General features: G+C 45.4%; 1 long non-coding RNA gene and 1 other non-coding gene across 2 annotated transcripts in view; both read right to left on the minus strand.

The window, feature by feature from the left end:
- Window positions 1-56: 56 nt before the first annotated feature.
- The window catches only part of LOC139029283 (uncharacterized), a 22,854-nt gene continuing 6,800 nt past the window's right edge, over window positions 57-16,110 (minus strand). The window contains exon 3 of the long non-coding RNA XR_011481585.1: window positions 57-1,162. This is a non-coding gene — a long non-coding RNA (uncharacterized lncRNA). The remainder of the gene's footprint in view (window positions 1,163-16,110) is intronic.
- LOC111979844 (U7 small nuclear RNA) lies at window positions 5,087-5,139 on the minus strand. Its single transcript, XR_002879380.1, has one exon. It is a non-coding gene; the product is annotated as a U7 small nuclear RNA (small nuclear RNA).

The following is a 16,110-nucleotide window of genomic DNA, read 5'->3' on the forward strand; positions in this document are numbered from 1 at the left end:
TTTACTAACAAAACCGACGCGTGCACAAATATGGAGGCAAAACAGATGGGTTTGGCTTAGATTGTTGACAACATGTAAACTATGTTTCGTCTCCAATGTTTATTGAAAACATAAAAAACATTTGAACAGTGAGCACTTGTTGTCTCTCAAATACATCATTACAGTTGTTAGTTAGTTACCATATTAAAATTGACATGAAATCAGTCAAAACAGCTCAAAACAAGACATGGTATCAAGAACAAGATTAAACTAGCTGAAACGAGTCACGATTCCCCACATGGCAGTTTTTGTCATTGTTGGTAGCTATCTGGCCATCCAAATTCACAATAACTCATGGAATTCTGCCCCATTGAAGTATATGCATCGTTTTCGTGACGTTGTCAGCTATAGCTCATTGATATAAACATGGCAAATTCTGTGAAATAATAGAAGATGAAACCTTATTTGCCTTGTTTTTTTAAAACATGCATTTATTTGTCTATCTTGTTTGATTAACAAGAGTGAAAAGGAAGGGGGGAGTATTTTGCCACTAGAAACACTGTTTAGCCCAAATACATCCTAATAATATCTAACAATCTCACAACAATACACACAAATCTAAAGTAAAGGAATGGAATAAAGAATAATTAAATATTTGGACGAGCAATGCGGAGCGGCATAGACTAAAATACAATAGAATGTAATAGAATACAGTATTTACATATGAGATGAGAAATGCAAAATATGWAAACATTATTAAAGTGACTAGTGTTCCATTATTAAAGTGGCCAGTGATTTCAAGTCTATGTATATAGGGTAGCAGCCTCTAAGGTGCTAGTGATGGCTATTTAACAGTCTGATGGCCTTCAGATAGAAGCTGTTTTTCAGTCTCTCGGTACCAGCTTTGATGTACCTGTACTGGCCTCGCCTTCTGGATGATAGTGGGGTGAACAGGCAGTGGCTTAGGTAGTTGTTGTCCTTGATCGTTTTGGCCTTCCTGTGACATCGGGTGCTGTAGGTGTCCTGGAGGGCAGGTAGTTTGCCCCCGGTGATGCGTTGGGCAGACCACCCTCTGGAGAGCCCTGCTGTTGCAGGCACTGCAGTTGCCGTACCAGGCGGTGATACAGCCCAACTGGATGCTCTGGTTGTGTTTCAGATTATTTTGTGCCCATTACAGATAGTCCTGAATGAATCGTGAATAATGATGAGTGAGAAACTTAAGACGCACAAATATCATACCCCCAAGACATGCTGACCTCTCACCATTACAATAACAGGGGAAGTTAGCATTTTGTGGCAGGGATGATATTTATGCCTCGTGTAATTTTGTCACTCATCATTATACACGATTCATTCAGAACTCTCCGTAATCATGATAGCATCCACATTAATGTAGAATTGTTTAGAAGCATTCCATTATTATTTACAGTAAATGTGTCACTTTTGTAGCTCACTGTAACTCTCCTTGTTTTTCACACTCAGCATCATTTTCTTCTTGAAAATCAATAATAGATGAACCAAGAAAATTATGATCACCCCCGAACCTTAAAAAGTCCACTCCTTCGTTCCCTCCCTCAGCTCCTCACGTAAGGTTCTATGTCTATTTTTATCTCTAGTCATTAAATAACAGCTCATACGAATGAAGAGTCGGAGTCAGTCTGAATAATCGATTCTGCCATCCTCAGTCGCCCACAGTCGTATAAATAGAGTCAGGCCTGGTGCTGCATTAGTGGGAGAGGGACTGATTGGACTACATTTGCTGTGTGAAAAAAAGAGCTTAGACCTCTTGTAAAAAAAAAAACTACTCCTGATTACCTTGGTTGGCTAAAACAGTGGGCTGCAAGCAACTCGGTCCAAGACCTACTGTATATTGATTACATGACCTTTCCAATGATTACACCTTAGAAATAGATTTAACTGAAAATAACCCCTCTATGAATTTAAAGAGATATAAGTAAATAACTCAGCAACACACATCTAAAATATTGTCTAAGCCTGCATCTTACATAAACCAAGTGAAAATGGTGGGTTTATTATAATACAAATGATTTGTCAGTGTTTTTTTTCCCATTCAACAATTTGTGAATCAAGGTTTGTGTTAACCAATTCATAATTCCCTCTTCATTCAGTGTTTTGGAAAGCGAGAGAGAGCATAAAGGAGAAGATGAGACTGGAGTGAGAGTTATTGGCTTTTTATAGACACTGCCTTGAATGAATTACTTCCAATGAGCAGCAGAGTCAGATTAGAGTCTTGTAACAGGGCTTCCAATTAAGCCTGACAGACTGCACTGGGGAAAGCAAATGGCGTCGAAGCGATACCCTCTCCAGATTAAAGGAATAGAATTTCACATTGTGACACTGTGCATTGCATTACATTGCACATACAATGTACGTTGTTTTATACCAGATATAGGATTGTAAAGCATGTGATCCTTTAAGCATCAACATTGTATCAGCGGCTTCATGAGTAACCTGAACCAAATTGTTGCAAATTGTCATTCTTTCACACTGATGCTGTCATTGTAATTGTCTATATGTCTCAGACTTTGGGTAAGAACCAGGTGATTTCTTTCAACTTATTTGGGAGAGGGGAGGAGCTGCTGCTAATGCTGTAGGTGGTGGTATGGAGGTTTAGGCCTAGCTAGTATTGATTGATCCCTCTTCATATTGTACCTTTGGGAGATTGAGAGAGGTGCAGAGGCACTTAGGATATTAAACAGGTTGCAAACTTTAGTGGGCCAAACCTTTTAGTGATGTCATTAATTAAACTGGCATTGTGTACATGGGCACTGGCTGGCAGAGGAGGCAGACAGCAGTGTAGCTGGCAGGCACACTCTCAGAGAACAACCAGTGCCAATTAATGATGCAATGGCGCTAAATTCCCATAGATGCAAACTTTTCATGAGAGTCTTTCTCAAAAGACTCCATTACTGTAGACCTTGAATGTTTTTTTTAATAGCATGAAGTCCAAGTGAGTAACCATTCTGCTGAACTACACTAACACATTTTTCACATTTGGCCATAACCTTTCACAAGCTCATGAATATGCTGGGAAAGTTATACATCACTTCCTCTTCCAAAGACTTTTCCCACCTTTGAGCACCATAGCAAAACCCACTCCGGAGTCACACTAACATATCTTACATCAAATGTAGGCATGGATGTTGCATGGGAGCATCATGTTAACATGATCATTATCCATATCTGGCTTGAAGGACCATGAAAAAGAGTGTATCGTGTGGCATACCAACCAGAAGTTTTACCAATGTTTTTACTCAATATAGTAATGTAAATGTCATTTTCTCTCAATATATAATTCTTTCCCTCAAAGTAATGGAAACTGGAACCTGTTCCTTCTCCAAGACAATGAACAATCAATATAGCTTCTAGGAACATGGTATCTGAAACATTCAATCATAGTTTCTGCCATTACAGCAGCCAACAGCTCCTGTATTTGTCCAAGCCTACAGTATGAACAAAATCAATTATTTCTTTTAGCACATGATATGCTCACAACCATAAATGTTTTATGTGCTATTAATGGTTGTTTCAAAATCTATTAACACCCATTCCTGGGAGGTTAATTTGTCATAAAATGTAGATCAATATTTTACAATTAAATACGTTTTTTTGCCACTGTATCATTTTCTAATGGATTTTCCATATTTTTTCCTCCATGTTAACGAAATGTTGCATTAGCAACCCATTTTTCTACTTTGAAGAATGTGAGGTACTTCATTCCTGATGTATAGTATAAGGAATAAAATCACTGTATTTAAACTCAAGCAATTGTTTGGCTTCAATGGCTTCATATGCACACTTGCACACTTCCTTAATTCTCTTCTCACTTTGTGCCTACATTCTCTTCTGACTTTGTGCCGAACACCCTGTCATGCTTTCATACATCACACACTGTTGTTTGCCAGTTCGCTTCAGCTTCTTGTCAATAGTAAATCAAGCAAGAAACCTATAAAAACCTGACAGTCTGAAAAAAGCTCTAAGAGAAGGATTATAGCATTTTCAACATGTCTCAATTAAATAGCCTATCAACACAATACACTAACATTTTATGTGGACTTAGTACAAGTATCTTGTGTGCAGCACTGAGAACATCCTGGCTCATGTCAGATTTATAGTCACTTAACACTACTATGGTATTTTTTCTATGAGTTCATTTGAGTTACCTGTCCTATAGCAAGGTGACTGTTGAGCGACCACCTGTCTCAGACCAGATAATTGTAGAGACACACGGGCGTGTGAGTTTGATGGTCTACTATGTGCAACGTTATGAGGCACTTCAAATGAATGATATATCATGTCAGTTGTGCTGTCCTTGAGCTGCTTACAGTGGGTAATCTCATTACAATCCATTAAAAAGGAAACACAATGTCTGTAATAGAGTACTATGACTGATTAAACAGATGTTCTATGTATTGTTATCTCTTGCAATTAAAATAAAAAAATATCAAGAACAAACATAGGCCCACACATACTTTAAGGTGGACCTTGCTGCTCTCGATTCCAAGTGGTTTTGACTTTTTAATAAAAAATGTCATGGTACAGATGTAGTAACCTAATTTGATCATTCTTTTGTTGCTGAGAATTTGGAGGAAATTCTGATGAGCTTCGTGATTTACATCAATTCAGTGAAAACACACAAGTTATATTAACCGTATTGCACTTTTCATGTAGCCTACTTTTGGCCAGCTAATAGCCTAACCATCAATCAAGCAACATGATGGACTAAACGTTCAAATCCTGTTGCTACAGGATTATTTTTCTGTGACAGTATAGGTCAAATGAAGATCCTACATCTGTATGTATATTTTAATAATTGCTAGCCGTAGCTTCTTTATGGTCTGCCAAGGACAGCAAGGGCTCCTAAGATGTATATATTTTTAACTATAGTAAATACTACAGTATTTCATTTACATATACCCTGCCTATTTCCATCCCCCATATCCCAATTCCAATTTGTGCGACCCGTAAGTGAGAAACATACATGCCAGATATAGACCATATATTGTGTTCCCTACAGGTTATAGTATACTGTATACTGTAGTATTTACTAAAGTATTTTAATTTGATTATCTTTGACATAGTAGTGGGGGACTTTCTCCTTGAGAAAACCTACTTGAGAAATACTAAAAGAGCACATTTTCCATAACCTGTAGAGAGAGAGTTCTGCTCTTTTCTATAACCTGTAGGGAACATAAAAACAATATATATTCTATACATGTTGGTTTCTCACATCATTTGATGGAGTCTTGGTTGCTATAATGGATAGAAAATGATGGCATCGATCTTAAAGGTAACTAGACTCAATGAAATGACGTTGCCACGAGCAGCACCGTAGATATTGAGATGAGCGAGATGCAAAACTGCTCTCACACAGTCACACACAGTATCTGTGCATGTGCACGGGTTCGCTTTACGCTGTTCACAGTGGGACCAAAACAGAAGAGAAATTGAGCCTCGCGCTTCAACACTCTTAGTTGTGGAAATTGACCCACTATAGTCCGGCACAGTGGACGTGTCATAATACCCATTAAACCTATTGGTAAAACCCGGTAATCGTTCCAATCGTTTTTTTCCCCCATTAATTTTTGCATCTGGGATTTTAGAACTACTTCATATAAGGTCTGTGTTTCGTGTAGACTTACCCTGGTGTGACGTTTTGATAGCCATGTAATTCTCTCTCGGACAAGGTGAGTTTTATCAATATATTCACCTCAATTTACTCAAAAATATGAAATGCAAATTAGCAACAGAGAAGTCCTCAGCAAGACTACAAATTCCTGCAGGAAGCTCCTGCACGTCATCTCTAGCCGACACTGTCATGCTGTGGGAACTCGGAAAAATATGAGGTCAAATCATGACGTCAGTGATCTTCAGGTCGGAAAGTCAGAGCTCTAGAAAGAGGCCCGAGTTCCCGAGTTGGAATTCTGAGTTGGATGACCGTTCAAATACATTTTTTCCCAGTCAGAGCTCTTTTCCAGAGTTCCCAGTTGTTTTGAATGCACTGAAGTTGGAAGTCGGAGAGTTCCCAGTTCCGAGTTCCCAGTTGTTTTGAACGAGGCATCAGCTACCGTTCACCAGCACGATCAGAGACCCCTGTTCAAACCATTAACTCTTTCCGTTGCCTTTATTTTTTTCATACAATAGTTTTTTTTTACTTTTACCCCTTTTTCGTGATATCCAATTGGTAGTTAGTCTTGTTCCATTGCTGCAACTCCCCTACGGACTCGGGAGAGGCGAAGGTTGAGAGCCATGCGTTCTCCGAAACACCACCCTGCCAAGCCGCACTGCTTCTTGACACACTGCTTTCTTAACCCGGAAGCCAGCCACACCAATGTGTCGGAGGAAACACCGTCCAGCTGGCGACCCGAAGTCAGCTTGCAGGCGCCTGGCCCACCACAAGGAGTTGCTAGAGTGCAATGGGACAAGGAAAACCCGGCCGGCCAAACCCTCCCCTAACCCGGACAACGCTGGGCCAATTGTGCGCCACATCATGGGTCTCCCGGTCACGGCCGGCTGTGACACAGCCTGGGATCGAACCCGGGTCTGTAGTGACGCCTCAAGCACTGCAAGCACGGATACCAGACTTAGATGAGTGGTAACTCAATTCTAGTATGTTGTCTAAAAAAATCAGACTTTTGTAGAACATCCCGCCTGTATTGTAGTTTCATGACGAGAGACAAATCTTCAAAGGCACAGTATTTATTTATTTGGGGTCGTACATGCATTCACACAGTCTTGATTTATATGATCCTTCCCACTATATGATTGATATTGTGGCAGATGGTGAGGGGAGTGCTGATTGAAGGGAGATATCTTGCAGCCCGCTTGCTCCACCCCCGAGCCTTATATGGACTTCCTGCCCCAACAAGGCAAGCCTGTGGATCATTATGCCATTAAGCATTGGTGAAACAGTTGGTGGAGGCGAACATAGCGTTGCAGGCTATGCATCGGGAGCTGCTGGACGAACAGCGTCAGCAGACCGCTCTCCTGCGAGCTGAACTCAGCCAGCTGACAGCCGCCCAGGCCGGTGTGGCTGCAGGCGCAGCAGTCTCTCGTCCCAAACCCAGTAGGTTTATACTGAAGCAGACAGAGGCTGACGACATCGAGGCTTACCTCCAAGCCTTCGAGAGGAAGGCGGCTAGGGAGAAATGGCCCCATGAGCAATGAGCCAGCCTGCTAGCAACCTTCCTGTCAGGCATGGCACAGAAGCCCTATCATGATCTGACGGCTGACCAGGCGATGCATTATGAGGGGCTGAAAAAGTAAATCCTGAGCCGGTATGGTTACACCCTGAATAGCAGGGCACAAAGATTCCATGATTGGGCGTATGATGCTACAGCATCCCCCTGCCTGTGCCGGTCCTTATCAGGAGGGATTTCCTGATGTTCCGCCAACTGTGGACCAGTATGTCCAAAGACATGGGGAACTGAAGGAACCAGAAGGGAGGAGGAAGCCGGATAGGTGGGAGGGACGCCAGAAGGAGGGATGTTGATGTGTGGATTCCAGGAAGTGGACCCCCAGGCATCAACAGAACCCCTTTTGGTGGGTGACTCGGATGAAGCAAGACTGGAGGAAGGTGTGGTGAGTCTGGAAGACATGTTCCCGATGGACCATGACGTGGCACCAGAGCCCACCTCTCTAGCGGGCCGGTTTGGCACGGCCCAATTGGATAATCCCAACCTGGCCAGCGCTCTCCAGCAGGTGACCGTGGTGGACGGAAAGCCCATGGAGGGGGTAAGTCAGATCACCTACCCTAATTTTTCTATGAAGAAGAAATTGCTGTATCAGGTCGTGAAGAAGAATTACGAATGTATGGAGTTGTTGTTAGTGCCCCGTCCCTTTGTACAATCTGTCCTGCAGTTGGCACACTCCCACCTTCTTGGGGCTCACCTAGGGGTGGAGAAGACCTTAGACTGGATCAAGGCACGATTTTACTGGCCGGGTGTGAAGAGAGCAGTGGAGGATTACTGCCGCAGTTGCCCAGCAGGTGGTGCCAAAACCACACTTTCGCAGCCCCTTAATTCCCCTACCCATTATTTCAGTCCCTTTCAGCAGGATCGCAATGGACCTGGTTGGACCTCTACCCAAGATCAACCGAGGGCACCAATACATCCTGGTGATTATGGATTATGCCACCAGGTACCCGGAATCCATTCCCCTGCGCACCATGGCCACCAAGGGAATCGTACGTGAGTTACGTCATGCTGTTCTCCCGAGTAGTAATCCCCGATGAGATATTAACCGACCAGGGAACCCCGTTCATGTCGCGAATCATGAAGGATCTCTGCAAACTAATGAAAATAACCCAGTTGCGCACCTCAGTGTATCATCCGCAGACCTTATGGGTTGGTGGAGAGATTAAATCAAACCCTGAAGCAGATGCTCAAGAAGGTGATGAAGGCGGACAGAAAGAATTGGGACCAGCTGCTACCCTATCTGATGTTCTCAATCCGACAAGTGCCCCAAGCTTCAACCGGGTTCTCTCCCTTTAAACTCCTGTACGGAAGACGACTCCAAGGACTGCTGGACGTGGCTAAAGAAGCCTGTGAACAGCAACCATCGGACCATGGTGGAACACGTGGAAGACATGAGAGACCGGATAGCAACCCTATGACCCCTGGTACGGGAACACATGCTGGAGGCCCAGGAGACCAAAGTGGGTGTACAACAGAGGGGCACAACGAAGGGACTTCCAGCCAGGAGACAAAGTGTTGGTGTTGGTCCCTACCTCAGAATGTATGTTTTTGGCCCAACGGAACGTGCCAAACTAAGTCCTTGAGAAGGTGGGTGAAGTTAACTATAGGGTCAGACAGCCGGGACGTAGGCATCTGACCCAGATTTACCATGTGAATTTGTTAAAGAAATGGAATGCACGTGATGTACTCTACTCTATTTCCACGAAGAAGGCTACCACAGAGATCAAGCCGGCGGAGGAGCCACTGGGGGAGCAGCTGAGCTAAGCACAGAAGCAGTAGCTGACGGAGTTGGTCGGCCAGAACCAGGATGTGTTCTCCAGTGAACCAGGACACACTGATCTGGTACAGCACAGCATCATCACCGAACCCAGGAAAAAGGTGAAGTTGAGACCCTATCGCATACCGGAAGCAAGGAGAGAGGCCATCAGGACCGAGGTAAAAACAATGTTGGGAGCTGATATTATCGATGAGTCGAATAGTGAGTGGTGCAGCCCCATAGTGGTGCTGAAACCAGACGGCACCATTCGCTTCTGTAATGATTTTAGAAAGGTAAATGAAATCTTAAAGTTCGACGCCTACCCCATGCACCAATTTTATGAACTAATCGAGCGGCTAGGGACAGCCCGATTTATCAGTACGCTCGACCTGACGAAGGGTTATTGGCAGGTGCCCTTAGCTCCCGAGGCGCGGGAGAAAACGAACTGCTTTTCCCACCCCTGACGGGCTGTTCCACTACAAGAAGCTGCCCTTTGGGTTGCACAAGGCCCCGGCCACCTTCCAGAGGTTGATGGACCGGATTCTCAGTCCCCATCGTGAGTACGCGGCGGTCTACCTCGATGATATTGTGATCCATGGAAGCGAGTGGGAGACACATCTAAACCAGGTGAACGCGGTATTGCAGGCCTTACGGGGGGGGGGGCGGGACTAACAGCTAACCCAAGGAAATGTCGGCTCGGCCAGCGGGAGGCTGAGTACCTGGGGTACACGATCAATTATCACGATCAATCCGTGATAATCGAAGACTTCAACAAGCATTTCTCAATGGCTGGCCATGCCTTCCTCCTGGCGACTCCAACCTTGGCCAACAGCCCCGCCCCCCCCCCGCTGCTACTCGCCCAAGCCTCCCCACCACAGCTGGGCCGAGAAGAGACTTGAAAAAAAACAGCTTCCTATCATTAATGCAGGCCGACTGAACAGAAAAGTAATAAAAAAAAATAAATAAATTTGCGCCAGTCCCGAAATAGCTCGGCTTTATACACACTCCGAGAGGCCAACGCTCAGAGATAGGGAGTCGGGCTAGGGCTTGCTTCCCACCATCAGTTTAATATACAGCGATAAGACTGTGGCGTAGCCAAATTCAACGTGGCCACTTATCATTAATGATTGTATCGGGACAATCACCGCTAGCGTCACCATCTTTATATAATATTGATTGGGTACATACCATTAGTTCAACATATCTTAATTATTTAATGCTCATTATATTTATACCATTCGTACTTATTTACTTCTAGTATTCTTCATATGATTACTGAATCATCCTACTCAACATTTTGCTACTGCGATAATTTATTAAGTCTCAAATTTCATCATATAACTTCTTCAATTACATGCTCAACCATTCTTTTTACCTTTAATTTTATTTACTATATTTACGTTGATTACTTGTTAAATTCGACTAATCTCTATTACCTGCTACTGTTGTTATGATATTTTAGGAGATGCTAAGGAAACCGTCACATAGCAACTGCGATTTTGCGCACCACCCGCCTAAGGTGAAACGACCAAAGCATTCTTTTGCTAAACTATCGCTTACGACGCGTCATGTGACCAAATGTTAACATCTGCAGTAGAATAATATGTTGTATTATTGGAGTAAGGATATTGTGGACCAATGATCCAGTGTACCATGTGTAATCCTTATATTTGGATAAGTGGTAAGGGAACACGCAATGCCGCTTCTGCTCACTAGGATTCCTTCGGTCTACCTGTGGATAAGTAAAACAGTATCCCTCCCTTTCCGACCTTCTCCTCACCCTCGCTCGACTAGACGCTACAAAATCCTTTCGGATACTTCGGTCACTGGCCTCTTGCACCCAATAGAGACACTGTGTAACCAGGTCCTTCCACCAGTGGTGTGGCACTCCACCATCCAGACCAAGTTGTACGCCACACTTCAACCCTCAGGTCTAGGTGAGGGGATCCAGATTCCCCCCAACGATCCCCAGACACACACAGAGTCCCACCGACCTACGAATGTCCTCAGCACGAATTCCATCCCTGCTGCTGACCCAAGACAAGGATTCCAGACATCTTGGTAGCAAATACTCGAGCCTTGATCTTTGAGCAGCACCATTTGGAACTTTGTTTAGGGTCCGTTTGTAGCTCTCCCCTACAGCATTTTACAGAAATACATCCTACCAATCTGTGCTCCCAACGCCACAAACGTGGTTCTACTGAAGAAAACGGACCTACCCACTATTTTTATCCAGAACGGCGACTAAGTGGGGAGTAAGCTCTAAGTTGGGCCTCCCCTTATTAGAAGTCCGCACTGCACTCCAAAAATGGAAGAAAGTAACGCCTGAGGTGTGTCGGCGCAACATCCCTCTCCTTCCATTGGTTGCAGTTGGGGTGGAGCCTGTGCGGGTTCACAATCATGCTACCACAAATTGCTGGCTCAACATCCCTCTCCTCAGTATTTGATGTGAGTTGGTGGATTGTGCCTGCTCGATATGTCTGTTGCTTTCCTTCGGCAATTGGCCTGCCTGTCCCACACTCGTAGAACTTGACGTCACCTAGTTTGGGGCTGCGAGCCCTCAACAATCCATGCCTGCGACAATGGCACCCCCAGTGGCATGTCCCACATAGTATGCTGGTTTTTTGCATAACCATGTGTCCTGCCAGTTGTTCAGCGCGTTCAGGGCCTATGGAATATGTTTAGATAGAGAACCATGTGGCGTTAGTGGGTTTTTCTTCAGTGGCCTCCAGGGATGGAAAGTATGGATTCAAGGGAGTAGCCTAGGTTGTTTGCCTCATGTCCGTACAAGTGAACCTGGCTTCCCGAAGACAGGAGAGCTGCATGCCACGTTTTCCACCTCTACGTCCAAACTCGCATGCGAAACCCGCTCGACTCGTGTGGATGCCTTCTAGGGAGTTAGATGCTGTGATTTCCACTGAAGATATATAGCCCTATCTCTTTCGCGGCCTGGGGGCGCACTTGGATGGGATCACAAGTAGTTCCAGGGTTCTAACTTCAGACGTGTCTTCCGGCCGCGATGTGGTAGGCCAAACGATCCCTTTCAGTTGACCTCGCCTACCCACTCTGTATTTGGGCAGCTTCCACAACCCAGGCTGACTCACCGCTTGCCAATTCACTATCTGTGAGGGCATAAGCCTCCGACAACAATCCCGAAAATTAATGCCAAGAAGCTGGCAAATATCCGTCGTGTAGGCCGCGCTAAAAAATATTAGTGCACCTCACACATGGGCAGGGGCAGTTGGCATGCCAAGGCGTGGCTACACTTAGGTGAACTTACATCGGGAGGAGAAGGCTCCAGCTTGCATTTGCCGGGTCACTTTAGAGACCTGCCAACAGGGAACGGATGTAAGTGCCACATGGCCTTCAATGGCCATTGACTTGAACCCTGAAATGGCATGGTTGTAAGAAAATGAGCGAAATCCAAGATAAAGAAAATTTGAAAGGAATTAACACACTAAATAATCAATAGAGATCGTAGACGCCCTGCCTTAACAGGGATGAAATGTTACCATGCCAACCTGCCTCTTCAAGCAGACTATTGAAACACCTTGAAATGCATTTGTTGTAAGAAATGTGCTATATATATATAAGTTAGATGTATTTGATTGACATTACAGCTAAGAATATTTAATAAACTAATTTTCACAAGGACAAGTGAAGTTTTTCCATTATCACTTGACATACTGGAGCAGGCTCAAGGGGTGGGGGTTTCCACGTCACCAAGTTCAATAACCAAACACGCACACAAAGCACAAACAGAACACAAATGGGCAATTCATTAGGGATTTGCACACTGGGAAAGGGGGAATTCAGCAACCAGTCCACAATCGTTTCGTTGGTTTGTTCCGTTTCTCCAAGGGTAGTCCTAAAACCTAGATCCCAAGCCAAAATGTTTGCTACACATTGGGTAGTATCAAACAGTCCAGGTCACAAGGGTAATCACACAGATAATTCTTCTTTCTCACACTCTCCATAACAAATGTTTCCATCTCAGTCCTTCCCTATTTGTGCAGCCCGCTTCCTTCTTATCCCCAAGCACCAATGGCTTAATGAACCACTGGCTTGCCTCGTTGCGGGCAGGAAGTCCATATAAGACTCGTGTGAGGCCAGTGTGGCTGCAAGATATCTCCCTTGATTCACCACTCCCCTCACCTCTCCCTACCATTTGCCAACCCCTCCTCAGCTCCAACCTGGAGAGAGGGCGGTCCAGCTCCCAGAGCATCCCTCCTGGAGAGGGCATCGGTCTTCCATGGGCTGCACGATGATCTGTGGATGACAGAGAGAAGAAAGGGCTGTAAGGATAGGAACCGCGGAGCGTGGACCCAGGCGTTACTGTCCTTATTCCATGACATCCAAACCAGGGGCATGGTCCGTCGTGGTACGAGGGTGAAGTGCGTCCCCATAAGTAATATTCAGCATCTCCAGTGCCCACTTTATCGCTTGACATTCTTTCTCCACGGTGGAATATCTTTGTTCCCAGCAGCAACAGCTTCCGGCTAATGCCACGACTGGGTGTTCCTCACCTTCCTAGCTGTGATAGCGCAACCACCCCTGTTCTCGGACGCATCAGTCTGTACCACGTGGTTTGGAGAAGTCCGGGGTCACCAGCACGGGTCCAGTACAGAGTGCTCCCTTTAGGTCTGGAAGGCTTTCTCCGTCTCCTCGGTCCACGTCACCTGGGCGGGCAGATGGCACCTGGTCAGATCTGTCAGTGGGCTGGCTAGGGAGGCAAAGTGGGGAATAAATCTCTGGTAGTAACTAGTCAACCCCACCACTAAATGCGTAGTGCAAAGAAATAAAGCTCAGCTCTCCCTGAGAAATCAGTTGGACTAGCCCCTCGGTTAGAGAGGTTGGAACCCAGTGGTCTTCAAGGCTGGTGCATCAGCTCCCTGTGCCAACCGAAGGCCTGTGGGTCAAAAAGCGGTCGAATCACACGGTAATATCGACACATCCCCCCTGTGGAACAATATCACCGTTGATAGGGATTGACACGAGTACCTCTCTTTTTCAATTTTTTTTTAATATTACACATTTACGTTTGAACCAGATAGGGCTACGCGCGGAGAACAAATTCTCATCTGACGAACCCGTCGAGCCGCTGTGCATCTCCGACAGTATACGAACCTCTCCCCACTGCGAGATCTCTCAGTCTATACATACATACATGCTCAGACAAGCACAGAAGTTACACTATGAGGGTAAACAGAAAACCAAGTACAATCCATGTATGCTAGAAAGACAAGAGTCAACAACGTCTATATGCCATTGTATGCCATCACCCGCAACAATTCCGGCATCATAGATACTACACCCGTCGCGAGACCATCAGCGTGCGATAGGCCCAATCGAAAATCGACTACATAATATACAATATATAAGACAGATTAACATCAGAAGATCCCTAAAAAATACCAATCATCCGTGATATGTGTGTGTAAGTACAAGCCTGCTGTGTTCGTGAGCATTTCATAGCACGGCCCTCGACACTAAATACCAGAGTGCACTGCCAGGAACATGACCAACTACTACCCGCCAATGTTACGCTATAACAAGTGGCGAAAGGTGACGGGTGACCAGTCACAATATCAGATGTCGCTCCCTGCTTGCCCCCTAGTACTGAATCAGGCAACTCGCCAACGAAGGAGCCAGCAAAAAGGAAAGTAAATAAAAAAGGCCTACACCGACACACGACCGTAACGCGTACGCTTTCGAAGCACCGCGCAGCTCTTGTTGACTGCTCTCCCCCCCTCTTACGTCGTCTCCCTGGTTTCGACTTCGATCTAAGGTGTTAGAAGCAAAGACTACGATGTACCAGCTCTGAACCTTACTAAGGGTCTGTGGCAATAGCCCTAGAGCTGTGGATCCGTGCTCCGTATGGTGTACAGTTACACTTCTCACAGTGTTAAAAAGGAAGCTGTTTACATCAAACAGTTATTACAATGACATCTCACCCATAGGAACACATTGCTTGCCACCCCTAAATTCAACCTGAAGCCTATCGTCGAGGTTATGAATGTCTAATGAACTTGTCTCAATGACAATCCATCAAACGCCACTATGAGGGGTGTCTACCTGTGTTGATTCAAGCTTCCTGGAGCAAACCGCGGATGGATTAAAATTCGATGCTCTCAGTATTTAACAAAGGTGTTGCCATACCCAACCAAGCAGTGATATATAGCACAACCCCATGGGGACTATGGTACAGCTCGCGAGCGATCAGTCTTGTGCGCTCGAGAATAGCAGATTTTTAAAGTTGTTGAGGGAGATAAAAGTCCGCCACATCTTCAGCAGGTAGTTTTTGCAATTCGTTCCAGTCGCAGGCAGCATGAGAGAACTGGAAGGCAAAGGCGTCCAAATGAGGTTTTAGTCCTTGCGTCCAGAGGATGATCAGTGAGATCACCTGCCTGCGTCGAGCGCCGATTCGCTGCGGAGCGGTGGAGTATGAGGATTGAGTAGACTGCGTGAGTCTGTTGTGAAACGCGAGGCGTGTGATCTCAAGCGGGAGTAGGGGCTGAACTGGAAGTGAGCAGGAACAGAAGAGAATAGTGTGAAGCGTGTACACTTTAGCGCGTGCGGAGGAAGTAAATGAAAAGAGTCTAACGTGAGAGAAGGCGTCTGCGCGATTATTCCTCGGCGTGGCGTGTCCAGTGTTAACGGTATTGGTGGAAACGGAGGACTGATTAGGATGTAGGTCGGGAGGAAGTGCCGTAATCCATTGGTTGAGGAAGGAAAAAACCAGGTTAATAGCTGAATCACGGATGAGGCACGAGGCGCGAGCCCGCGGCAGAAGCGACGAAGACGCGAAATCCAGCGTCAAAATGAGTGTGTAGGCCTCTGTATCTCACGGCTGAATCAAATCCCTCAAAGTGAGCGTCAACAACCGACGCCTGTGTCGGTGGGAGCGCCTTCCTATCCTAGTCTTCTATGCTGCCTGCGACTGAGAAGGAATTGCAAAATCTCTGCAGATTGGAGACTTTTATCTCCCTCAACAACTTTAAAAATCTGCTATCCGAGCAGCTAACCTGATCGCTGCAGCTGTACATAGTCCATCTTGTAAACTACCCACCAATTACCTACCTCACCCCCCATACGCCTTTTATTTATTTACTTTTCTGCGCTCTGCCACAGTATCTCTTCTTGCACATGATCATCGAT

This window comes from Salvelinus sp. IW2-2015, linkage group LG19 (assembly GCF_002910315.2).
Source record: "Salvelinus sp. IW2-2015 linkage group LG19, ASM291031v2, whole genome shotgun sequence".
Lineage (NCBI taxonomy): Eukaryota > Metazoa > Chordata > Actinopteri > Salmoniformes > Salmonidae > Salvelinus > Salvelinus sp. IW2-2015.